The sequence below is a fragment of the Mercenaria mercenaria genome, chromosome 3 (genome assembly GCF_021730395.1).
Source record: "Mercenaria mercenaria strain notata chromosome 3, MADL_Memer_1, whole genome shotgun sequence".
Taxonomy (NCBI): domain Eukaryota; kingdom Metazoa; phylum Mollusca; class Bivalvia; order Venerida; family Veneridae; genus Mercenaria; species Mercenaria mercenaria.
The window spans coordinates 46,564,489-46,586,847 of NC_069363.1; the positions used below are offsets into that span (position 1 = coordinate 46,564,489).

General features: G+C 34.6%; 1 long non-coding RNA gene across 3 annotated transcripts in view; it reads left to right on the plus strand.

Annotated features, from left to right (window-relative positions):
* The first annotated feature begins 61 nt into the window (after window positions 1-61).
* The window catches only part of LOC123524954 (uncharacterized), a 34,812-nt gene continuing 12,514 nt past the window's right edge, over window positions 62-22,359 (plus strand). For all 3 annotated transcript variants that reach the window (XR_008370202.1, XR_008370204.1, XR_008370203.1), the window contains exon 1: window positions 62-169. This is a non-coding gene — a long non-coding RNA (uncharacterized LOC123524954). The remainder of the gene's footprint in view (window positions 170-22,359) is intronic.

The following is a 22,359-nucleotide window of genomic DNA, read 5'->3' on the forward strand; positions in this document are numbered from 1 at the left end:
TGTGATGTCTAGTGAATTCATATGATATATGCAGTTTAGTTCAGCGCGAGGTGTTGATCACGTGACATTTCTATCGGTGAACTCGTGTTCATTCAGTAAGTAGCTGAAGAAGGACGATGGTGTGTCAGTAGCAGGTACAATGACGAAGACAAAACGAAGAAAAGGAAAGGTAAATAAATGAAATATGGTTAGGTCAATTAAGCAAAGCTTCAGTTTAACAGCGTTTAATGTTTAGAGTTTCTACTTTGTAAATTTGATGAGGTTTTTCAGGTAAATTTCATTTGCTCTTCTCTTACAAAATTCCCGCCTATTTTGTTGTCAACCTAAGAAGTTTTATTGGTTTGCTAGGCTTAGAACCAGTTTCCTGTATAATCCATTGTCATTTGCTTTGTCTGATTCAGGTAGTGCCAGACATAGTCCCAAGTTCCCAACCCTTGACCAATCCACCCCAGTGTGGTATGGTTACCAATGTTTGCTACTTTGGGTTCAAAGGTCCATGTGGAGCTTGTCCCAGTCGTTATTTTGATATGCATGGAATTATGTCTTTTTAACTGAATTTTTCAAAGAAGAATTAGTGCTATTGTCCAAAGCCTTTTTCATGTAAGCTGGTATCTCAGTTCCTACTAATTGGAATGGATTGAAACTTCACACACTTCCCCACTGTGATGATCTGACCTGCTATGTTAAATTTCCATAACTCTACTCTGCATTTTTATAAAATTATTCCCCTTGTTCAACTTTGCAAATTTTGGTCAAGCTAGGTTTTAGGTTTTGTATGTAAGCTGTTATATTTCATAACCCCAAGAATGGGAGTTGATTGAAATTTCTCATATCCTTTGCACAGGTTCCATAACTTTTCCATTGCATTTTTACAAATTATGCCTCTTGTTTGACAAGGCAATATTTGACTGTTTTTGAATGAAAGCTAATATATTGGTACCAACGGGTGATGTGAATGAAGTGAAACTTCACACAGTTGTCAACTATGATCTGACAGGCTTTGCACGGGTTTCTGTTGACTTTACTTTCCATTTTTAAAAGATTTGCACCTTTTTAGAGTTAGCAATTTGAGGTTAAGTTTTTGTATGTACCCGGTAAACTGTTATCTCAATGCCAAGTAATGGGAATCACAGTCTTCTGTCCCCTGTAATGATCTGACATGCATTGCACAGGTTCCATATAACTCTACTTTGCATTTTTACAAAATTTGCACCTTTTTAGAGTTAGCAATTTGAGGTCAAGATTTTGTATGTACTCTGTAAACTGTTATCTCTATACCAAGTAATGGGAATCACCGTCTCCTGTCCATTGAAATGAACTGACATGCTTCGCACAGTTTATACTTAGCATTTTTACAAAATTTACAACATTTTGGAGTTAGTTAGCAATTTGAGGTTAAGTTTTTGTATTACCTACCTGGTAAACTGTTATCTCAAAACCAAATTATGGTAATCACTGTCTCTTAATTGTCCACTGTAATGATCTGACATGCTTCGCACAGGTTCCATAACTCTACTTTGTATTTTTACAAAATTTGCACCTTTTTAGAGTTAGCAGTTTGAGGTCAAGATTTTGTATGTACTCAGTAAACTGTTATCTCTATACCAAGTAACGGGAATCACTGTCTCCTGTCCATTGAAATGAACTGACATGCTTCGCACAGTTTCCAAAACTCTACTTTGCATTTTTGCAAAATTTACAACATTTTGGAGTTAGTTAGCAATTTGAGGTTAAGTTTTTGTATTACCTACCTCAGGTAAACTGTTATCTCAATACCAAATTATGGTAATCACTGTCTCTTAAATGTCCACTGTAATGATCTGACATGCTTCGCACAGGTTCCATAACTCTACTTTGCATTTTTACAAAATTTGCACCTTTTTAGAGTTAGCAACTTGAGGTCATAATTTTGTATGTACTCAGAAAACTGTTGTCTCTATAACAAGTAATGGGAATCACTGTCTCCTGTCCATTGAAATGAAGTGACATGCTTCGCACAGTTTCCATAACTCCACTTTGCATTTTTACAAAATTTACAACATTTTGGAGTTAGTTAGCAATTTGAGGTTAAGTTTTTGTATTACCTACCTGGTAAACTGTTATCTCAATACCAAATTATGGTAATCACTGTCTCTTAATTGTCCACTGTAATGATCTGACATGCTTCGCACAGGTTCCATAACTCTACTTTGCATTTTTACAAAATTTGCACCTTTTTGGAGTTAGCAGTTTGAGGTCAAGATTTTGTATGTACTCGGTAAACAGTTATCTCTATACCAAGTAACGGGAATCACTGTCTCCTGTCCACTGAAATGAACTGACATGCTTCGCACAGTTTCCAAAACTCTACTTTGCATTTTTGCAAAATTTACATTATTTTGAAGTTATAATAGTTAGCAATTTGAGGTTAAGTTTTTGTATGTACCCAGTAAACTGTTATCTCAATACCAAGTAATGGGAATCACTGTCTCTTTATTGTCCACTGTGATGGTCTGACATGCTTCGCACAGTTTCCATAACTCTACTTTGAATTTTTACAAATTTGAAACTTTGGGTTTGGGTGGGTTTGGGGTTTAATTTTTTTATTCCTCTTGGAAACTGTTATTAAAAAAAATTATGGTAACACTGCTCAAAATTGTCCCTGAAGACTGACAGCCGCAAGGCCATCCTTTTTGAATTTTACAAAATTGCCCCGAGTTGAAATTTGAGGTTAAGTTTTGTAGTCCAAGAAACGATCCAATCCCGAGTAATAGGCACGTCATTTTCCATTGGTGTTTGCATCTTGCACAGGCATCTCTTTGCATTTTACAAAAAATTCCCCCTTTTCCAAAATCGTGTTTTGGGTTTAATTTTTTGGGAACAGTAAACCATTTTGGTAGGGCATCTCGTCTATTGATTGCCTGACATGCTCGCACAGGTTCCATAACCTACCCCCTTTTTAAAAAAATTTGCCCCATCAAGAAAGTTTTTAGTAATTTTTCGAGTTCAACCGGTAAACAGTTATCTCAATCAAATAAGGGAAACCCATCTCCAATTGCCCTGTGTGATCTGACATGTTTTGCACGGGTTCCATAACCTATTTTCAGTTTTAAAAAAGAAGCCCTTTTCCAACTCATTTTTGGGTTAGTTTTTATTGATACAGTAAAACACTTGTTTTCCAAAACACTTTTTTCCATTTTTTCAAAATTGCAACTTTTTGGATTTGTGCAATTTGAGGGCTTTTTTTTGATTCCCTACTTGGTAAACGTTATTTCAAACAAATTTTGGGGTAATCACTGCCCCTTTAAATTGTCCATGTAAGATCGGCTTTTGCCAGTTTCCAAAAACTCTATTTTGAATTTTTACAAAATTTCCTTTTTTTAGATTTTAGCAATTTGAGGTTAAATTTTTTGAGTCCCATAAACGTTTCTCGTCCAAGAAGGGAATCACTGTCATTAAAATTGCCACTGTGTGACGAACTGCCGCACGGTTCCCAAAACCATTTGCAGTTTAAAAAAATCCCCCCTTTTTCCAATCAGTATTTATTTTAATTTTTTAGGGGAACAGAAAAACCACTTGTACAGCTCTCTGTTTTTTATTGTCCTTTGCCTGACAGTTTGCACAGGCCTAACTCTCTTTGGCATTTTTAAAAAATTTGCCCCACCGTAAGTAAGTATTTTGGGAGATTTTTCCGATTTCCGGTAAACATTACTAAAAACCCAAAAAATGGAATCACCATTTTTTTAATTGCCACTGTAAATTTCGACTGCTTTGCACAGGTTCCTCCTACTTTGCATTTTTACAAATTTCCCTTTTAAGATTTAGAAATTTGGGGGTTAAGTTTTTGTTGACCGGTAAAGTTCCGGGCCCAAAGTAAGGGGGAAATCCTGGCCTTTAATTGCCACTTATGATCTACAGCTACGCACAGGTTCTTATTAACTCTACTTCGCATTTTTTACAAAATTTGCAACTTTTTGGAGTTAGCAATTTGAAGTAAGTTTTTGTATGTACTGGTAAACTGTTATCTCAATTACCAAGTATGGGTATCTACTGTCTCTTTATTGTCCATTGCTATGACTTGTGCACACAAGTTCATACTCTACTTTGCATTTTTTAAAAAAATTTGACCTCATGGAGTTAGTTAGCAATGTGAGATTAAAGTTTTCATAAGTACCGGGGAAATTGTTATATCAATACCAAATAATGGTAATCACTGTCTCTTATTTGTCCAGGTTACAATGATCTGACATGCTTTTTGCACTAGGTTCCATAACTCTGCTTTGCATGTTTACTAATTTTACAAATGTTAGTTTTGGAATTTTGGATGTTTACCGTATGTACCATGGTAAACTGTTTTATCATGTACCCACTAATGTGAATGGATAGAAACTTTCAATCACTTGCCCACTATGCACAGGATGCCATACTCTTTTTGCATTTTTACAAAATATGCTCCTTGCAACATAGCACTTCTGGGGTTTACGTTTTTGCATATGGTATGTGAGTTAAAATCGGGACCAACTGTTGGTAATGGATAGAAACTTCACAAACATGTCCACATTCCTATATGACTTGACATTATACTTTGCACTAGTTTCAGTTATTATAACTCTACTTTGCATTTTTACAAAATTGTGCCTCTATCCTTTGTCTTTGCAACTTAAAGTTTTGGTATGCGAAGCTTGTAAAAATTAAAGTAGACTGTCTTAACAGCTTCTTCTTCATTTTAAACAAAATAAGACAGAATGTGTCTTAAACACATTCCTTAGTATTTTAAAAAGTCTTTTAGATCTGGCTTGTCTTGGCCTATCTTTAACAAGTATTAGTAATTTTCTAAGATTCAAAGGATTAAACTTGCTTGGATACATTACATACAATCTCAACTTAGTATTTTATTGATACAGCCTCAAGTCAGTTTTTGCTGGATCCTTTATAAATCTTATATTACAGCAAGTTATCAAGGGACAGTATTCCTAGCTGAATATTTTAGCCATGGATATGTAATGGAAATTAGGATTTTTCTTTCTAAACAATTAACAGCTAAATTTGAGTGTAGTTAACTGTGAACCATTGGTCGGCAATAATTTTCTGAAAAGGTTGTTTGGCACTAAAAAGCTTGTTCGGCTCTGAATCAATATCCCCTTAAATTTACATAGGAAAAACCAATTTGTTCTAAACCATCAGATATAAATTTTACAATTAATTTGAACCATATTCTCCAAAATGTTCTGAAAAGCTTGTTGGCTATGAACCAGTTTCCTCTGAAGTGAATGGGATAATCAGTTTACATTCTGAACAATCAGCATCTACATTTGCTAGCTATTTATTTGGACCAGTATTTATAAAGTGATTCACAAACCTCGTTTGGTGTAAACAGTTTAGTCTCTGGGAAGTTGCACAAGAAAAAAATATTCATTTTATAAAAATCATCTTAAATTTGCATTTAATTTGTACCAATTTTTAAAAATGTTCTGAAAAAAGCTTGTTTGGCTCGAAACCAGTATTGTTTGAAAGTTAGATGAGAAAAAAAACATTTTACATTCTGAACTATCAGCATCCGATTGTTTGCAGTTGATTTGGACCAGTGTTTCTCTAAGCTTGTTGGCTGTAACCTATTTAATTTTCAAAAAATTGTACATGGGAAATTCATTTTACATTTGAACAATCATCATCTAATATGGAATGAATTGGAGGAAACTTGTATTCTCTTAATTTAAACTTTCACAAAGTGTTTGGCTGCTAAACCAGTATCCTCGAAAAGCTGTATGACAAGCCCCCCCCCCCAACCCATTTTACATTCATGAACTTAATCATCATAAAAAAATGCAGTTAATTTTGACCAGTATTTTAAAAAACAGAATTCTGAAAAGCTTGGTTTGGCTTCCTAACCAGTATGTCTGGAAATTTTATGTGAAAGAAACAGTTTTACCAATGATGAACCACATCATTCTAAAATTTGTAGTTGATTTGGTCAGTATTCTTAAAATTTCAGAAAAATATCTTTGGCTCTAAAACCAGTATTCTCTGAAAAGTTTCTTATGAAAACCATTTTACATTCTGAACCATTAGCTTAGAAAAATTTGCAGTGATTTGAACCAATATTCTCTTAAAGTTCAGAAAAAGTTATTTTGGCTCTAACCCAGAAATCTCTGAAAAAACTTGTGTAGTCCATTACCCCCTCAGTGGTTGTGGTCCTGATATGATTATTTCTGGAACCGTTTTGTCTAAAAGCATTTGAGTTAATTCCGGAACCCCCAGTACTATCTAATTGTGAGCTGATTGTTTGGCTCTACAGTAAATATCAATTAAAACAGTCATTGTCTTAATTGGGGATTAGGGAAATATTGTTAGTCTGAGCCAGTTAGGATCCCATAAAAAGTCAGGTTAGATTGTGTAAGGTCATAGGTCAATTAAATTTTTAGGAATTAACAAAGTTATTGTTTAAAAGCCATTGTATTAACTAGAACACATTTTTTAGGCTTTATCAGTAAGTGTATCCTGTAAAAAAGCATAATTTTCTTATTTGGGAACAGATCGTTATGCTCACTGTGCAAAACCATATAAATTAAAAAACAGGTTGATTTGGATTTAAAATATCTAATAAGCTTAATAAAATTTTGCTCATAAGATGTACTTTTGTAGACAAAACCACAACAATTTGGAAATGCCCTTGTTTTTTTTGTTTTTTTTTTTGTTTTTGTTTATAATACATTTTCGAATAATATTCAAATGTTAATACATCTTAAAAGGGGGCAGGCAGGCTTTTTGCATCTGTATGTACACTTTCCAGTAAACATTTTCTTATTTTCTAAGGTTCTGGTGGAATTATAACATCTAGAATCTGCTTAGCCCAGTCTACTTAAATCTGACTTGGTACTCATGATGAGTAAGTGACATCCTCCCCTTGCATCCTTCCCATGCACTTGCACTGTTCCAGCACGCATCCTACACTTTGCTTGTCCGTCTTCTTCCTCATTCATAAAGGTCAGGTCAAATTAAGTATAGTGTAGCAGTCCAATTGTATTCAAATTAATCACTCTGTTGTATGTAAATAGTTTTGTCTGCTCAAAGTATTTTTAATTGTGTATCAACTATGTAAAGATTCCGTAAATGTTAGGCAATGTCATGTAAATTATTCAGGTCAGTAGCTTGTATGCCAGGTCACACACAAGGGTACTTCTATCTCTACTTGACATTAAATTTTTGAACATTTCAGTGGATTACAATAAAACTTTACACAAATGTTAAGGATATTGAAAAGGTATATGGAGGGTTTGGTCTGTTTCCTCAAGTGGGTGATTATGTGCGACAGCAAAATACTAGCTACAGTACTGGTTATTACATTGTATATTAAAGGACATTTCCAGGCATTTATAATAGTTTGTGGTGTAGACATTACAGATTTGTCCTTTCAGCTTATTTTACAGCTAGTACAGAGTTAAAGGAATGCATGTCTTTTTAGATTATATTATGCTATTACTAATTTTAGGTGGAAAAATAAATAATTCATTACTTAAACTGTGACAAAAAAATTTCCAGTTCCCAGGATGGACTGGATCCTATTTTTCTGAAAGTACTGTAAAACTGAATAAGGGATATGTGAAGACTGGTTAAACTGGTTCATGTTTCTGCAACAGCAAAATAATTACCCATTTTAAAAGACTGGTTAAACTGGTTCATGTTTCTGCAACAGCAAAATTTACCCATTTTAAAAGACTGGTTAAACTGGTTCATGTTTCTGCAACAGCAAATTTTCCATGCTTAATTGCAAGAATGAAATTGTGTTAGTTTGTTTAAGATGATACTGGTCCTATATTAAGTGGTTAATTCTTTGTAGGGTCTTAATTAGCCATACTGTTGAAAAAAGTATGGTTCATCTTTAAAAAATTACTGAAAAAGCTCAGGAGAGACACTGGCTTCTGGTTCCGCTGTATTGTATTAAACGCATTTTTAATGGACAGTTGTCATCCATAGGATAAGGCATACGAAATACTGGTACTTATTACTAGTGGTAACATTCCAGGTCTTACATTTTAGAGGATAGTTTGTCATTTGCATATCCCCAGCTGGAACTGGTTTATGAAACCTTTTCCAGGATATTTGCAAAATTTTGTGAACACAACTTAGGTAAATATTCTAGTTCAATGTTTAGGCTTAATTGACTGTAAAGGTTGGATTGGAGCGAGGGGGGCAAACAAATGGCCTCAACCATACTTACTGCCGTTTCATGACTGAAAATACTGTTTGAAAAACGGCGGTTAAACCAAAACAAACAAATCAACCAAAACTTACAGAGATGTATCACTTAATACTAAACCTTGACAGATAGTATTCGAAGGTTATATCCCCTAAGATTAGGCTGATTTCAGAAAGATGGCAGAAAAAAGTCTTTAATTTATGAAGTATCCATTTCATAAATAGTTTAAAACTGGTAAATGGTCTTTGCATACATTTAATTAATGTTGTTAATATACGGCCAATTGGTCATGTGATCAGAGCTTTGGTTTAAATGCTCAGACCCAGAATTGAAAAGGTCTTTTAAGTTGATGAAGTTTCTACTTATACAGTCAGTTTGGACCTGTATCTTCGGAGTTTATGGTCTTAAATAATTAAAAAACTTCAGGGGTTTTTTTTTCAGTCATCTTGCAAGCAATTTACAGGAGGAATATGGCATACTGTATTCACATACCTTTCACTTAATCCGTACACTTTATAAAAGATTATCCCTGTTATTTGTCTTGGTAGAATTCGAAGCCGTGACGGTAAGAATAGTATTTCTAGAGTTACTGCCTTTGATTATTCAAAATCAATGTTTTCTGTTAAATTAGTACGGTTCTTTGCAAATATTAAATTCTGTACATTTACAAGTTTCAGGCTTTAGGATTCTTGCAGATATTTAGTCTTATGTACTTGCTATGATTAACATTTGCTTATTTGCTGTATGTTAAGGATTTTTTTACAGACATTGCAAGATTTTTGATTTGTAGGACAAAAATTTTATTTTGGGAATACTACTCCATTAGAAGTAAAATTAACAAACAAATACAATATTACCCTTTTGTTTTGCAATTCTTAAATTTAATCAACCAAGTATATAAGATAGATTTAGCATGACGGATTTTAAGCAATCAACAATGGTTATATGTGTGTTAAGCAGTATAGTGTTGTAATAATACAATTGTATTTGACATTGGGGAGGGGCGGGGGCACAAAAAGGGTGTAATGTAGGATAAGTTCCATGCTTTATAAATAATAATAAAAGTTATTTCATGACCTCAATATCTTTCATGGTATTTTCTGATCTGTATTTCCATTACATAGTGAGTAAAGCTGTGTTAATTTGGTTTAGATAAGGAGTACAGTTAATTCTAGGATGTCCCGTTTTATAGGTATCGGCCACTGAGTCTCAGTATAAAAAGTGTCGCCACTGTTATAATTTAAGGAATCAGTTATTGGTTTGTTGCACCTAATATACATTTTTACTGGCAATTTTTCATCCAGTGTATATATAATAGGGTAGACACCCTATTTAAAGCATACGCTTTTCTCCTAAGTGTGAAGACACTGATATTATTTTAAGGTGTATGTAATACATGTATTTATGTTGAATGAAAGGTGTTGCCAATGTTCTTTTAAAAAGCACAATATACTGTAAGAAACTACTTTTCATTTACTTTGTTTAATGCTTGCAGCCAGGCTGGTTTAGAGAATATCCAAGAGTAACAGCTACTGGGTTACCGATAGAAAAGCGTTTACTTCTTGGCATTTAGTTATAATTTCAACTGTTAGGGATATGGTAGGATGTGGCATAAACAAAAATGGCTGTTGGTTTCAGTAAACTACCATATCACCACATTTTAGGAACATTATTGGCCAGATTTCATTTATTTTGGACTTAAATTTCAGGGAAGATTAGGGTGATAAGGTAGCATAAGGTGTTAACTGCCACTGTTTGTATGAATGAGTTTTAGTCATTGAGTGTTAGAAGAAATTTTGTGAGTCATCGGTCCTGGAATGCTTGACGAGATACTGCTGTAATTATACTGCCCAGAAATTTTTGGCTTTTTTGGTCTTATATAGAGGACTGGCAGCTTCATGGCGTGTAGTATACTTTTTTTTCTGTCATGTCAAACTTGTAGGTCTTAGGGATATTACACTACCATGTCATTATGCTTTGCACATGAAAATGTTAGCAAGTTAAGCCAAGTTTAGTGAAAATTCCTTAACTTGTAAGTTAACTGGCATTTTTATATTTTGAAGTGTTAGGGACGGTTTCAACCATTTTTGTTTATTTATTGTATTGTTTTATTTAATCATATTAGTATTGGGTTTTAGACTGTGGGTAGGTTGAGTGGGGTTCAGTTTATCTATTATCATAGTGATAGTACTGCTACTGGTTCTTGAAAGCTTAAAACTACCAATTTTAATTTATATATTAATACATATTTTTAGTGATATGGTAGGATAATGCAAAGAAATGCTGGCAATGGTTTCAGAAAACTACCATATCAGAGTATTTTATGGCAGTTTTGGCCAAGGACGTTGCTTTGAGCAGTATTTTTCTCTGTTGCTCCGACCAGCCCATCAAATTATCCCTACATTAACATTTTTACCTGTGTAATTAGTGGACAATTTTTATATATATATATATTTTTTTTTTTTTTGTTGCATTGGTTTAAATCTCAGTCATTATCACTTTAATCTACAGTAGTGTTTGGTTTGCACTAAAAAAAAAAAAAAAAAGATAAAAAAAAATATCTAATTTGGAGCACAGCAATTTTTTTATAGTTGCGCGTGCTGTATTTTTTAATATTTTTTATCTAAATTTCAAAAAATAGGGATGGACATGGTTAGATAAGGTTTAATTTCAGCTATTGAATTTTTGTTTTAAAATGGGGCAACATGTAGGTTATAGATTCTGAATTTTAGGTTTTCAAAGATGATATATCATAAAAAAAAATGTTTTCTGTCATTTCACTGGATATACCTCAAAAATGCTGTACTAATTAATTTAATTATCATGTAAACATAGTAAATGAATCGTTCATGTAACGGTTTATGAAATACAGTGAATGAATGTTGGATTAATTGACTTATGAATGTTTGAACGACTTATGTTGTAAAATACTGTGAACGTGAATGTTGAATGAATTGTATTGTTACAGTACTAAAGTACAGTAAATGAATATCAAATTCAAAATTGCTTTGTAAAACAGTGGACGGACTAGTTGAAATAGTAATGTTGTAAAACAGTGGCAGGATTAGATTTTTTGTCACATGAATTACTTCTAAAATTTTTGTTTAATTTGTGTTACACACAGTAAGATTATTTGTAACCTACAATGGCAAGTGAATTTATTTTGTAACATAAAGCAGCAAGGTCTTTAAGTGAATTAAGGTCTTTAAGAGAATTTATTTTGTAACATAATGTGGCAAGGTCTTTAAGTGAATTTATTTTGTAACATTAAAGCTGCAAGGTCTTCAAGTGATTTTATTTTTATACATTAAGCAGAAAGGTACTGCAAGTGAATTATTTGTAAAACATAAAGCAGCAAGGTCTGCAAGTGAATTTATTTTGTAACATAAAGCAGCAAGGTCTTCAAGTAGATTTAACATTGTTCAGTCTGTGTAAGGGGGTATAACTGTTTTGAGGTTTCATGTTTTGCCTAGCTAAATTTACTATGCAAATCAGAAACAGTTAATGTCATTTCTGTTTCTTCAAAGTTTACGACCAAGTGTTGGATTTGTGCTATACTCTGATTTTTCAAAACTTGGGTCTTAATAATGTTTATATCCTTCATGGAGTAGCTGAGTAATTAGACTGAATGAAAACTTAAAGAATAAAATACTCCTCATTACAAGATAACAGTCTTGCCAGACCAGAGTCAAGGTCATATTTAGAAGTCAAATAAATTGTTGTTGTTTTTTCTTGTTCCAGGTATAATTATCACTGTTTTAAAGCAAGTAAATGATTTTAAAAGAAACTATACACCAAACATTGAACATTTGCTTGGTTTTTTGGAGTTAGGGTGACATGTAACCATTGAAACTGAGTCCTTTGCATCAGTTTGTACCACACTCACTTTGAGAAAGGTTTGTGCCACTGATTTTCACTGAAGCTAATATGTCACTGCTACTTTAGAAATTACTTGTCATAATTGGTGAATAGTTCAATGAGTTGTAATGTTTAATTACAATAGTATTGATGTAATATACAATATTTTGAAAAGAAGTATTATTTGAATAGGATAATTTAGAACTGAATTTGGTTACTTTTGGATTGCATACATATCTGTTGAAAATGAATATTTAAAAATTAGTCTATTTAAGGTTGATATTGAAACAACTTTATATTTACCATGCCCCATTTTATGAAAAGTAATGTGTTATCATTAAAATGATAGATGCAACAGGGCATTTACTGGAAGAAACGTACATGCATAGAATTTAAAACAGCATTTTGTTTTGGGAAGTAGGGTTGTTTACAGTTTGGATTAAAAAGAATCAAAATAGATAGATTATAATTTTATTCTTCACAGGCAAAAACCTTTAGCAAGAATTATGACCACAATCTACAATATTTGAAAGAATACATTTGGACAATTTGTCTTCTCATTATTTAACTTAGGGAATATGCGGCTGGAATGTTTTTTTTTATGATTGGACTTTCTCCCTAATTGGTGTAATTACAGGTACATAGTTCATGATACAATGAGAAACCTAATATTTCACTCCTTCCAATGCTATCAGCAAACATAAAGATAGTTATATCTCTGCTATTCTGTAGAATATATTGAAAAAATGTTTTTTCATACATAATAATTTAGCTGTTAGTACAAGGACAAGATCATTGTGGGATCTTTAAGGATCTCTTTCTTAGTTAATAACATTGCACAAATGCTTGTGGCATATTGAAATGTTGTATGCTTTATTCTATTATATTTGGTTAAAAAGGAGATGCAAGCTATGGCCAGATATTAGTAATTGTTTTTTAATTCATTTAACCTGTTCTAAAATGCAAACTAGTTTTTATGAATCAGTATCACGATATTGCTGATCAGAAGAGTAAAAGCCACTTAAGTACAGTATGGGGATTATGCTATTGCACTGTTGGATTTATTTGGGTACTTATCAGCCAAAGGGTAGTTGCGTGAGTTAGTTTGCAGTAAATATGTTTACACAAACTGAGTCTGCATGATAGAAAAATATGAAGGACTGTGGGTTTGGGAGTTCTTTACTCTTGCTTGTTACCCCCAAGTCTTGTATATTACACATCTATTAGCTATCCCAGGAGCTACTAATAGTAGGTATTTCCCATGATGCGAGCCAATGGGCTGTGTTACTTTAGCTATGGCTGGCGATCCTTTCCGACATTTACCACTAATGTGTTGCTATTACACCCACCTAAGCTTTTATACTATACATCTAGCTAGCTATCATGGCGCTACTAATAGTAGGTTTTCCCATGATGCTAGCATAGGTGTTTTCTTTACTATCTAGCTATTTTCCCTTGTTGCTAAAGTGTCGCTATTACACCCACCAAGGTTTCTTATTCATCTATTAGCTATCCCTATGGCGTATAATTGTTGGTTTTCCCATGTTGATAGCCTAGGTGTTTTAGCTATCGTTCCGGGGTGGGGTTTGGGGATCGTGGTCTCACCCTGAGGTGTGTGGTGCTAAGCGTGATAGTATCCCTTGGCCACTTCTTCTAGTTGTTGGTTTTCCACGTGGTTGCGTGTTAGGGTTGTGGTCGGGTATCGATCGTGATTCTGGCTTGGGCTTTAGTGTCGCTGAGGACACCCACCAATGCGTGTATTTTTTACAGCTAGTAGCACCTATCCATGGCATACGAATAGTATGGTTTTCCGTGAGGCGTAGCCTAGGTGTTTTCTTTATATATCTGCGATATTTGCCTTTGGGGACTATATCGTGTCGCTATTATTCCCACCAAGCTTTCATTACATCTAGCTATTCCCATGGCCGCTAACTAATAGTAGGTTTCCCCATGATGCTAGCCAAGGTGTTTTCTTTACCTATCTAGCTATCTTTCCTATGTTGCTAAAGTGTCGCTTTTACACCCACCAAGCCTTTCAGTTAACATTTATCTAGCAACCCATGGCACTACTAATAGTAGGTATTCCCGATGATGCTATAGCCAAGGGGTGTTTTTCTTGATCTATCTAGCTATCTTTCTTGTTGCTAAAGTGGCGTATTACACCCACCAAGCTTTCAGACACATTTTATTAGCTATCAATGGCACTACTAAATAGTAGGTATTCCATGAAGCTAGCCAAGGGTTGTTTTCTCAATTATCATCTAGCTCTCTTTCCTTTGTTGCTAAAGTGTTCGCTAATTACACCCACCATGCTTTCAGATAATTTATCTAGCTATCCATGGCACTACTATAGTAGGTTTTCCCTTGATGCTAGCAAGGTGTTTTCTTCTATTCTATCTTGCGTTATTCTCCTATGTTGCTAATTTGTCGCGCTATTACACACACCAAGCTTTCAGATACATTTATCTAGCTATCCCATGGCACTACTAATAGTAGGTATTCCCATGATGCTAGCCAAGGTGTTTTCTTTATCTATCTAGCTATCTTTCCTTCATTCATCTGGCTGTATTATATACCAGTAATCTCTTTCTAAATCCAAGTCTTTCAGTCTTTAAATAGTTTTTAACAATGTCTACCTATATTTGAACAAAAATCTTCAAACCTAATAGTGAGTTGGTCTTATGAAAACTTAAGGTATTTGTGAATTTGAATTTTGAGGTTTGAATTATACAAATGCTAAATGGGGCAAGTGTTTGTATACTATGCAATTGTGGGGTGGGGATAATGACTTTAAAGAAAGATGGAAATATTATGTTCTTAAAATATAATGGTCAGTCTTACAAAAACACAGCAGGGAATATTGCAAAGAAATTAAGCTTAATTGTGTGAATCCTTTCTATAGAATTTGTTTAAATCTGCTTCAAGTTGGTAGTTCTCGAATAATATACCGTATCTTATAATTTAACAATGTTTACAGAAGAAGTTGTCGGGGAACATTAGTTAAAAATATTTTTTAAAAGTGCAAATTTATTAAAATTCTAGTCCAGCAAGAAGTTATACATTTTAAATTTTAAAGGTGTGCTATTGGTCTCACTCAGGATGCGGGATGTGTGGTGGAGGAGGCAGTATCCGTAATATTTGTGCACTCTCTAACTTTTTATTCAATTTTATCAAAACTTTGTCAGATTGTTAATATCAAGACTAATAACGAGATGAATCAAGAGTTATGGCCCTTGAATTGTTTGATATCAGAGTGAACTGTAGGTTGCTGTTCATTAGAATTTATACTGTGTTGTATTTTTATATTAATGTCTAAAATTTCTGTACATGTCGGAAGGGAATGAAGTTTTGGGGTAGAAACACTATTCTTTGATACTGAAAGTCACAGTTGTTAAAAATTTTGTGCATGGCAGTTCCAATCGGATCCTTGGGGATTTTTTTTGTGGTGGTGCAGTAAGAGTACCATTAATTACTGAAAATTGGCAATGTAATTTAAAACATAGTGAAAAAAATTTATTTTTTTTTTTTTTTTTTTTTTTTTTTTTTTAGATTTGGCACAGTTGTTTTATTATCATAGAATATAAGTAGCATTGTCTCGTTTAAAAATATGTTGTTCCGAACACATTGACAAGATATTATCTGGTAATAATGCAAAGTATTGTAGAATAGTTGAATTATAAGGTGTGTGTAGTTGTATGAGTGAGCATGGGTCTTAATGGAAAGAACACAGTGGCACAGCCTTTAGCTTGCATTAATTATGATTGACAAATTTCAAGGTCTTAAGGTTACTTAATGTTAAGTCTTTATGTTGAATAATTATCTTAAGACACCATTTCAAGCCTGTAAGTTTACCTAATAAAGAGGTACATGTATCATTTAAGTATTTGACACAGTTCAAAATTAGTATTTATGGCCAGCTTTTTAACATCAATATTTTTGTTGTAACATATTTTTCTCAGGAGCATACACTACCTTCATTATTCACTGTATAGCCAGTCTGTTTAGACTTGAATCTTCAGAGTTATTGCTGGAATTAGTCAGAATTTGAAAATTCATTTCCCTCAGAGCATATATTTTTGCAGTGTATCAGTTAGCCTATCTCAGTAAATTATATACTTGATTCCAGCTGCAATTTCCATCCTATTAAAAAGAAACAACAAAAACAAACAAAGATCATCAAGTTGGTATACATTCTTGTCTATTAAAAAGTCAAACCTTTAAGATCTCTTTAAAATGAATTGTTTTTAGCTCATCTGATTTTTTGAAAAAAAAAAGAGTTATTTTCATCACTTGAGCGGTTGTCGGCGTCGGCGTTGCCTGGTTAAGTTTTATGTTTAGGTCAGCTTTTCTCTTAAACTATCAAAGCTATTGCTTTGAAACTTGGAATACTTGTTCACCATCATAAGCTGATCCTGTACATCAAGAAACATAACTCCATCTTGCTTTTTGCAAGAATTATTGCCCCTTTTGGACTTAGAAAATCAGTTTTCTTTGGTTAAGTTTTATGTTTAGGTCAGCTTTTATCCTAAACTATAAAAGCTATTCCTTTAAAACTTGCAACACTTGTTCACCATCATAAGCTGACCCTGTACAGAAAGAAACATAACTCCATCCTGCTTTTTGCAAGATTTAATGGCCCCCTTTTGGACTTAGAAAATATCAATTCTTGGTTTAAAGTTTTATTTTTTAGGTCAACTTTTTCTTTTAAAAACTATCAAAGCTATTGCTTTAAAACTTGAAAACTGTTTTTCACCATCATAAGCTGCCCCTGTACAGCAAGCAACATAACTCCATCCTGCTTTTTGCAATAATTATTGCCCCTTTTGGACTTAGAAAAATCATTTTCTTGGTTGAATATTATGTTTAAGTCAACTTTTCTCATAAACTATCAAAGCTATTGCTTTAAAACTTGCAACAGTTTTTCACCATCATAAGTGGACACTGTACATCAAGAAACATAACTCTATCCTGCTTTTTGCAAGAATGATGGCCCTTTGTAGACTTAGAAAATCATGGGTAGGACAATATTTCTATTATAAAAAAAAAAATCAGATGAGCGTCAGCACCCGCAAGGCGGTGCTCTTGTTTTTTTTAATATATTGGATTAATAATCTAGGTAAAACCAGTTGCAATGTCTGTTTAAGGAATCATTTTATTATGAAGACAAAAACAGTGGCAATAAGGTTAAGGGAATGTGCTAAAGTTGATAAAATGTGTTAAACACATTGGCATGTTCTGTGACTTCTGTTTATTAAAAAACATTGATAAATATCTAATAGGTAAAGCCACAAGTATACAGCCTCCTGGAACTGCACTAGTTTTCATACATCATGATTGTCTTCAGCTCTTTTCGTACAACTTAAAACGTTTTTTCCCTAAACTCCCTGAGGCCTGTCATAGTTCGTCTGTAAGAAAATAGTCAAGGTAGAAATTTGGTAATCTGAGTCCTAGACTTGGTCACAAGGTCAAATCATAGAAAACCCTTGTTAACACTATAGAGGATGCATTTTCTGCCTAACCTACTTGAAGCCTGTCAGAAAGTTTGAAAGAAATTAAGATTTAGGTAATACTAGGAACTTGGTTATCTTGGGTCCAACTGATCCCTTAACTGTTGATCTAGCCTGCAATTGGTACCATTGAGGATTCCGGTGCTTATATATCCGTAAAATGGAGCCTAGTTAGAGCAACTGGTCTACAATCCTGTGCTGGAAGGGTTTAGATAAAGGTTGTTCCTGTGGGTTAAGAAAGATGGGAATCAGGGAGTAAGCTAGGTCATAAGGTCCAGTTATTACAGAACTGGAGTGGAGAAACTAGTTACTTTCTCCTAACCTACATGAGGTTTTTAAAAAATGTAATTCAAAGAAGTAACTGGTCATCTAAGCCGAAATGTCTGTTACTGTGTCAATTGAGAAAGCCCTTGTCAACACTATAGAAGAGGTATTCTCTGCCTAACCTACTTGAAGCATGTCAGAAGGTTTGGTTTTAAGAGATTAAGATAGGAACTTGGTTATCTTGGGTTTAAAACAGATCCCTTAACTGTTGATCTAGCCTGCAATTGGTACCATTGAGGATTCCGGTGCTTATATATCCGTAAAATGGAGCCTAGTTAGAGCAACTGGTCTACAATCCTGTGCCGGAAGGGTTTAGATAAAGGTTGTTCCTGTGGGTTAAGAAAGATGGGAATCAGGGAGTAAGCTAGGTCATAAGGTCCTGTTATTACAGAACTGGAGCGGAGAAACAAGTTACTTTCTCCTAACCTACATGAGGTCTTTTAAAAATGTAATTCAAAGTAGTAATTGGTCATCTAAGCCGAAATGTCTGTTACCATGTCGATTGAGAAAGCCCTTGTCAACACTATAGAAGAGGTATTCTCTGCCTAACCTACTTGAAGCATGTCAGAAGGTTTGGTTTTAAGAGATTAAGATAGGAACTTGGTTATCTTGAGTTCAAAACAGATCCCTTAACTGTTGATCTAGCCTGCAATTGGTACCATTGAGGATTCTGGTGCTTATGTATCATCAAAATAGAGCCGTGTTAGACCATCTGGTCTACAATCCTGTGCTGGAAGGGTTTAGATAAAGGTTGTTCCTGTGGATAAAGAAAGATGGGAATCAGGGTGTAAGCTAGCTAGGTCATAAGGTCCAGTTATTACATAACTAGAGTGGAGAAACTAGTTACTTTCTCCTAACCTACATGAGGTTTTTAAAAAATGTAATTCAAAGTAGTAATTGGTCATTTAAGTCGAAATGTTTGTTACCATGTCGATTGAGAAAGCCCTTGTTAACTCTATAGAAGAGGTATTCTCTGCCTAACCTACTTGAAGCATGTCAGAAGGTTTGGTTTTAAGAGATTAAGATAGGAACTTGGTTATCTTGGGTCCAGCAGATCCCTTAACTGTTGATCTAGCCTGCAATTGGTACCATTGAGGATTCCGGTGCTTATATATCCGTAAAATGGAGCCTAGTTAGAGCAACTGGTCTACAATCCTGTGCCGGAAGGGTTTAGATAAAGGTTGTTCCTGTGGGTTAAGAAAGATGGGAATCGGGGAGTAAGCTAGGTCATAAGGTCCAGTTATTACAGAACTGGAGCGGAGAAACAAGTTACTCTCTCCTAACCTACATGAAGTCTTTTAGAAATGTAATTCAAAGTAGTAATTGGTCATCTAAGCCGAAATGTCTGTTACTATGTCAATTGAGAAAGCCCTTGTCAACACTATAGAAGAGGGTTTGGTTTTAAGAGATTAAGATAGGAACTTGGTTATCTTGGGTTCAAAACAGATCCCTTAACTGTTGATCTAGCCTGCAATTGGTACCATTGAGGATTCTGGTGCTTATGTATCATCAAAATAGAGCCGTGTTAGACCATCTGGTCTACAATCCTGTGCTGGAAGGGTTTAGATAAAGGTTGTTCCTGTGGATAAAGAAAGATGGGAATCAGGGTGTAAGTTAGGTCATAAGGTCCAGTTATTACATAACTAGAGTGGAGAAACTAGTTACTTTCTCCTAACCAACATGAGATTTTTAAAAAATGTAATTCAAAGTAGTAATTGGTCATTTAAGCCGAAATGTTTGTTACCATGTTAATTGAGAAAGCCCTTGTTAACTCTGTATAAGGTATTCTCTCCCAACCAAACTTGAAGCATGTCAAAAGGTTTGGTTTTAAGAGATTAAGATAGGAACTTGGTTATCTTGGGTCCAGAGATCCCTTACTGTTGATCTAGCCTGCAATTGGTACCATTGAGGATTCGGTGTTTATATATCCGTAAAATGGAGCCGTGTTAGAGCAATTTGGTCTCCCAACCCTGCGCCGGAAGGGTTTAGATAAAGGTTGTTTCCTGTGGGTTAAGAAAGTTGGGAATCAGGGTGTAAGTAGGTCATAAGGTCCAGTTATTACAGAACGGGAGTGGAGAAACTAGTTACTTTCTCCTAACCTACATGAGGTCTTTTAAAAATGTAATTCAAAGTAGTAATTGGTCATCTAAGCCGAAATGTCTGTTACTATGTCAATTGAGAAAGCCCTTGTCAACACTATAGAAGAGGGTTTGGTTTTAAGAGATTAAGATAGGAACTTGGTTATCTTGAGTTCAAAACAGATCCCTTAACTGTTGATCTAGCCTGCAATTGGTACCATTGAGGATTCTTGTGCTTATGTATCATCAAAATAGAGCCGTGTTAGACCATCTGGTCTACAATCCTGTGCTGGAAGGGTTTAGATAAAGGTTGTTCCTGTGGATAAAGAAAGATGGGAATCAGGGTGTAAGTTAGGTCATAAGGTCCAGTTATTACATAACTAGAGTGGAGAAACTAGTTACTTTCTCCTAACCAACATGAGATTTTTAAAAAATGTAATTCAAAGTAGTAATTGGTCATTTAAGCCGAAATGTTTGTTACCATGTCAATTGAGAAAGCCCTTGTTAACTCTGTATAAGAGGTATTCTCTGCCTAACCTACTTGAAGCATGTCAGAAGGTTTGGTTTTAAGAGATTAAGATAGGAACTTGGTTATCTTGGGTCCAGCAGATCCCTTAACTGTTGATCTAGCCTGCAATTGGTACCATTGAGGATTCCGGTGTTTATATATCCGTAAAATGGAGCCGTGTTAGAGCAGCTGGTCTACAATCCTGCGCCGGAAGGGTTTAGATAAAGGTTGTTCCTGTGGGTTAAGAAAGATGGGAATCAGGGTGTAAGCTAGGTCATAAGGTCCAGTTATTACAGAACTGAGAAACCAGTTACTTTCTCCTAACCTACATGAGGTCTTTTAAAAATGTAATTCAAAGTAGTAACTGGTCATCTAAGTCCAGAAGTCTGTTACAATGTCGACTGAGAAAGCCCTTGTTATTAACTCTATAGAAGAGGTATTCACTGCCTAACCTACTTGAAGCATGTCAGAAGGTTTGGTTTTAAGAGATTAAGATAGGAACTTGGGTTATTTTGGGGTCCAGCAGACCCCTTTAAAACTGTTGATCTAGCGCAATTGGTACCTTTGAGGATTCCGGTGTTTATATATCCTTTAAAAATGGAGCTGTGTTAGAGCAACTGGTCTACAATCCTGCGCCGGAAGGGTTTAGATAAAGGTTGTTCCTGTGGGTTAAGAAAGATGGGAATCAAGGTGTAAGCTAGGTCATAAGGTCCAGTTTTTACAGAACTGGAGTGGAGAAACTAGTTACTTTCTCCTAACCTACATGAGGTCTTTTAAAAATGTAATTCAAAGTAGTAACTGGTCATCTAAGTCCAGAAGTCTGTTACAATGTCGATTGAGAAAGCCCTTGTTATTAACTCTATAGAAGAGGTATTCTATGCCTTACCTACTTGAAGCATGTCAGAAGGTTTGGTTTTAAGAGATTAAGATAGGAACTTGGTTATCTTGGGTTCAAAACAGATCCCTTAACTGTTGATGTAGCCAGCAATCAGTGCCATCAAGGATTCTGGTGCTTATATATATGCAATATGAAGTTGTGTTGAAGTAACCAGTCTAAAATTCTGCAATGACAGTGTTTAGATAAAGGTTGTTCTTGTAGGTTAAGAGAGATGGTAATTTGGGTATAAGCTAGGTCAGTAGCTCCAAACTACCTATATAACTATAGACGATACATTCTTCCTTTACCTACCTGAGGCCTGTAATAGTTTGTCTTCAGGAAAATTGTCAAGGTAGAAATTGGGTCATCTCAATCATAAACTTGGTCACAAGGTAGAATTATAGCAATACCCTGTTTACACTATAGAGAAGGCATTTTCTGCCTAACCTTGAAGTCTGTCAGAAAGTTCATTTTAAAGAAATTATTATTAAGATTCCTTGGCCAGATCTGGGTCATTGGCTGAGCTTAAAAATGCAGAAGCCAAATTTTAAGATAATCTAATTAAATCTTATCAAGTCTGTTGGAACAGTCTACAAAATTTCAATAGTCAAAAACTGGGGCACATGGTCAAATGAGTATGAGATGCTTGACTTGGTTAAGCAATTTTGCATTAAATTGTCTCTTGATATTTGTAAACTAACAAATGCTTGATTTTTTAAGTAATTTGATGTAGGTTAAAAGAATAGCTGCCTTCTACGAATTGGTCAGAGTGAGCATAAGGGACATTATGTTATGACGCCTGTGTCTGTCTGTCCATCTGTCTGTCTGTTCATATGTTAGCAATTTCGTGTCCGTTCTGTAACTCTTGAACCCCTTGAAAGATTTTGAAGAAACTTGATGTGCAGAGCGCGTATTTTGTATTGCCTGCTTCAAGGTCAATGTCACACTTAGGGTTCAAAGGTCATATGACTTTGTTTCGTGTCTGCTCTGTAAGTCTTGAACTGCTTGAGAGATTTTAAAGAAACTTGGCA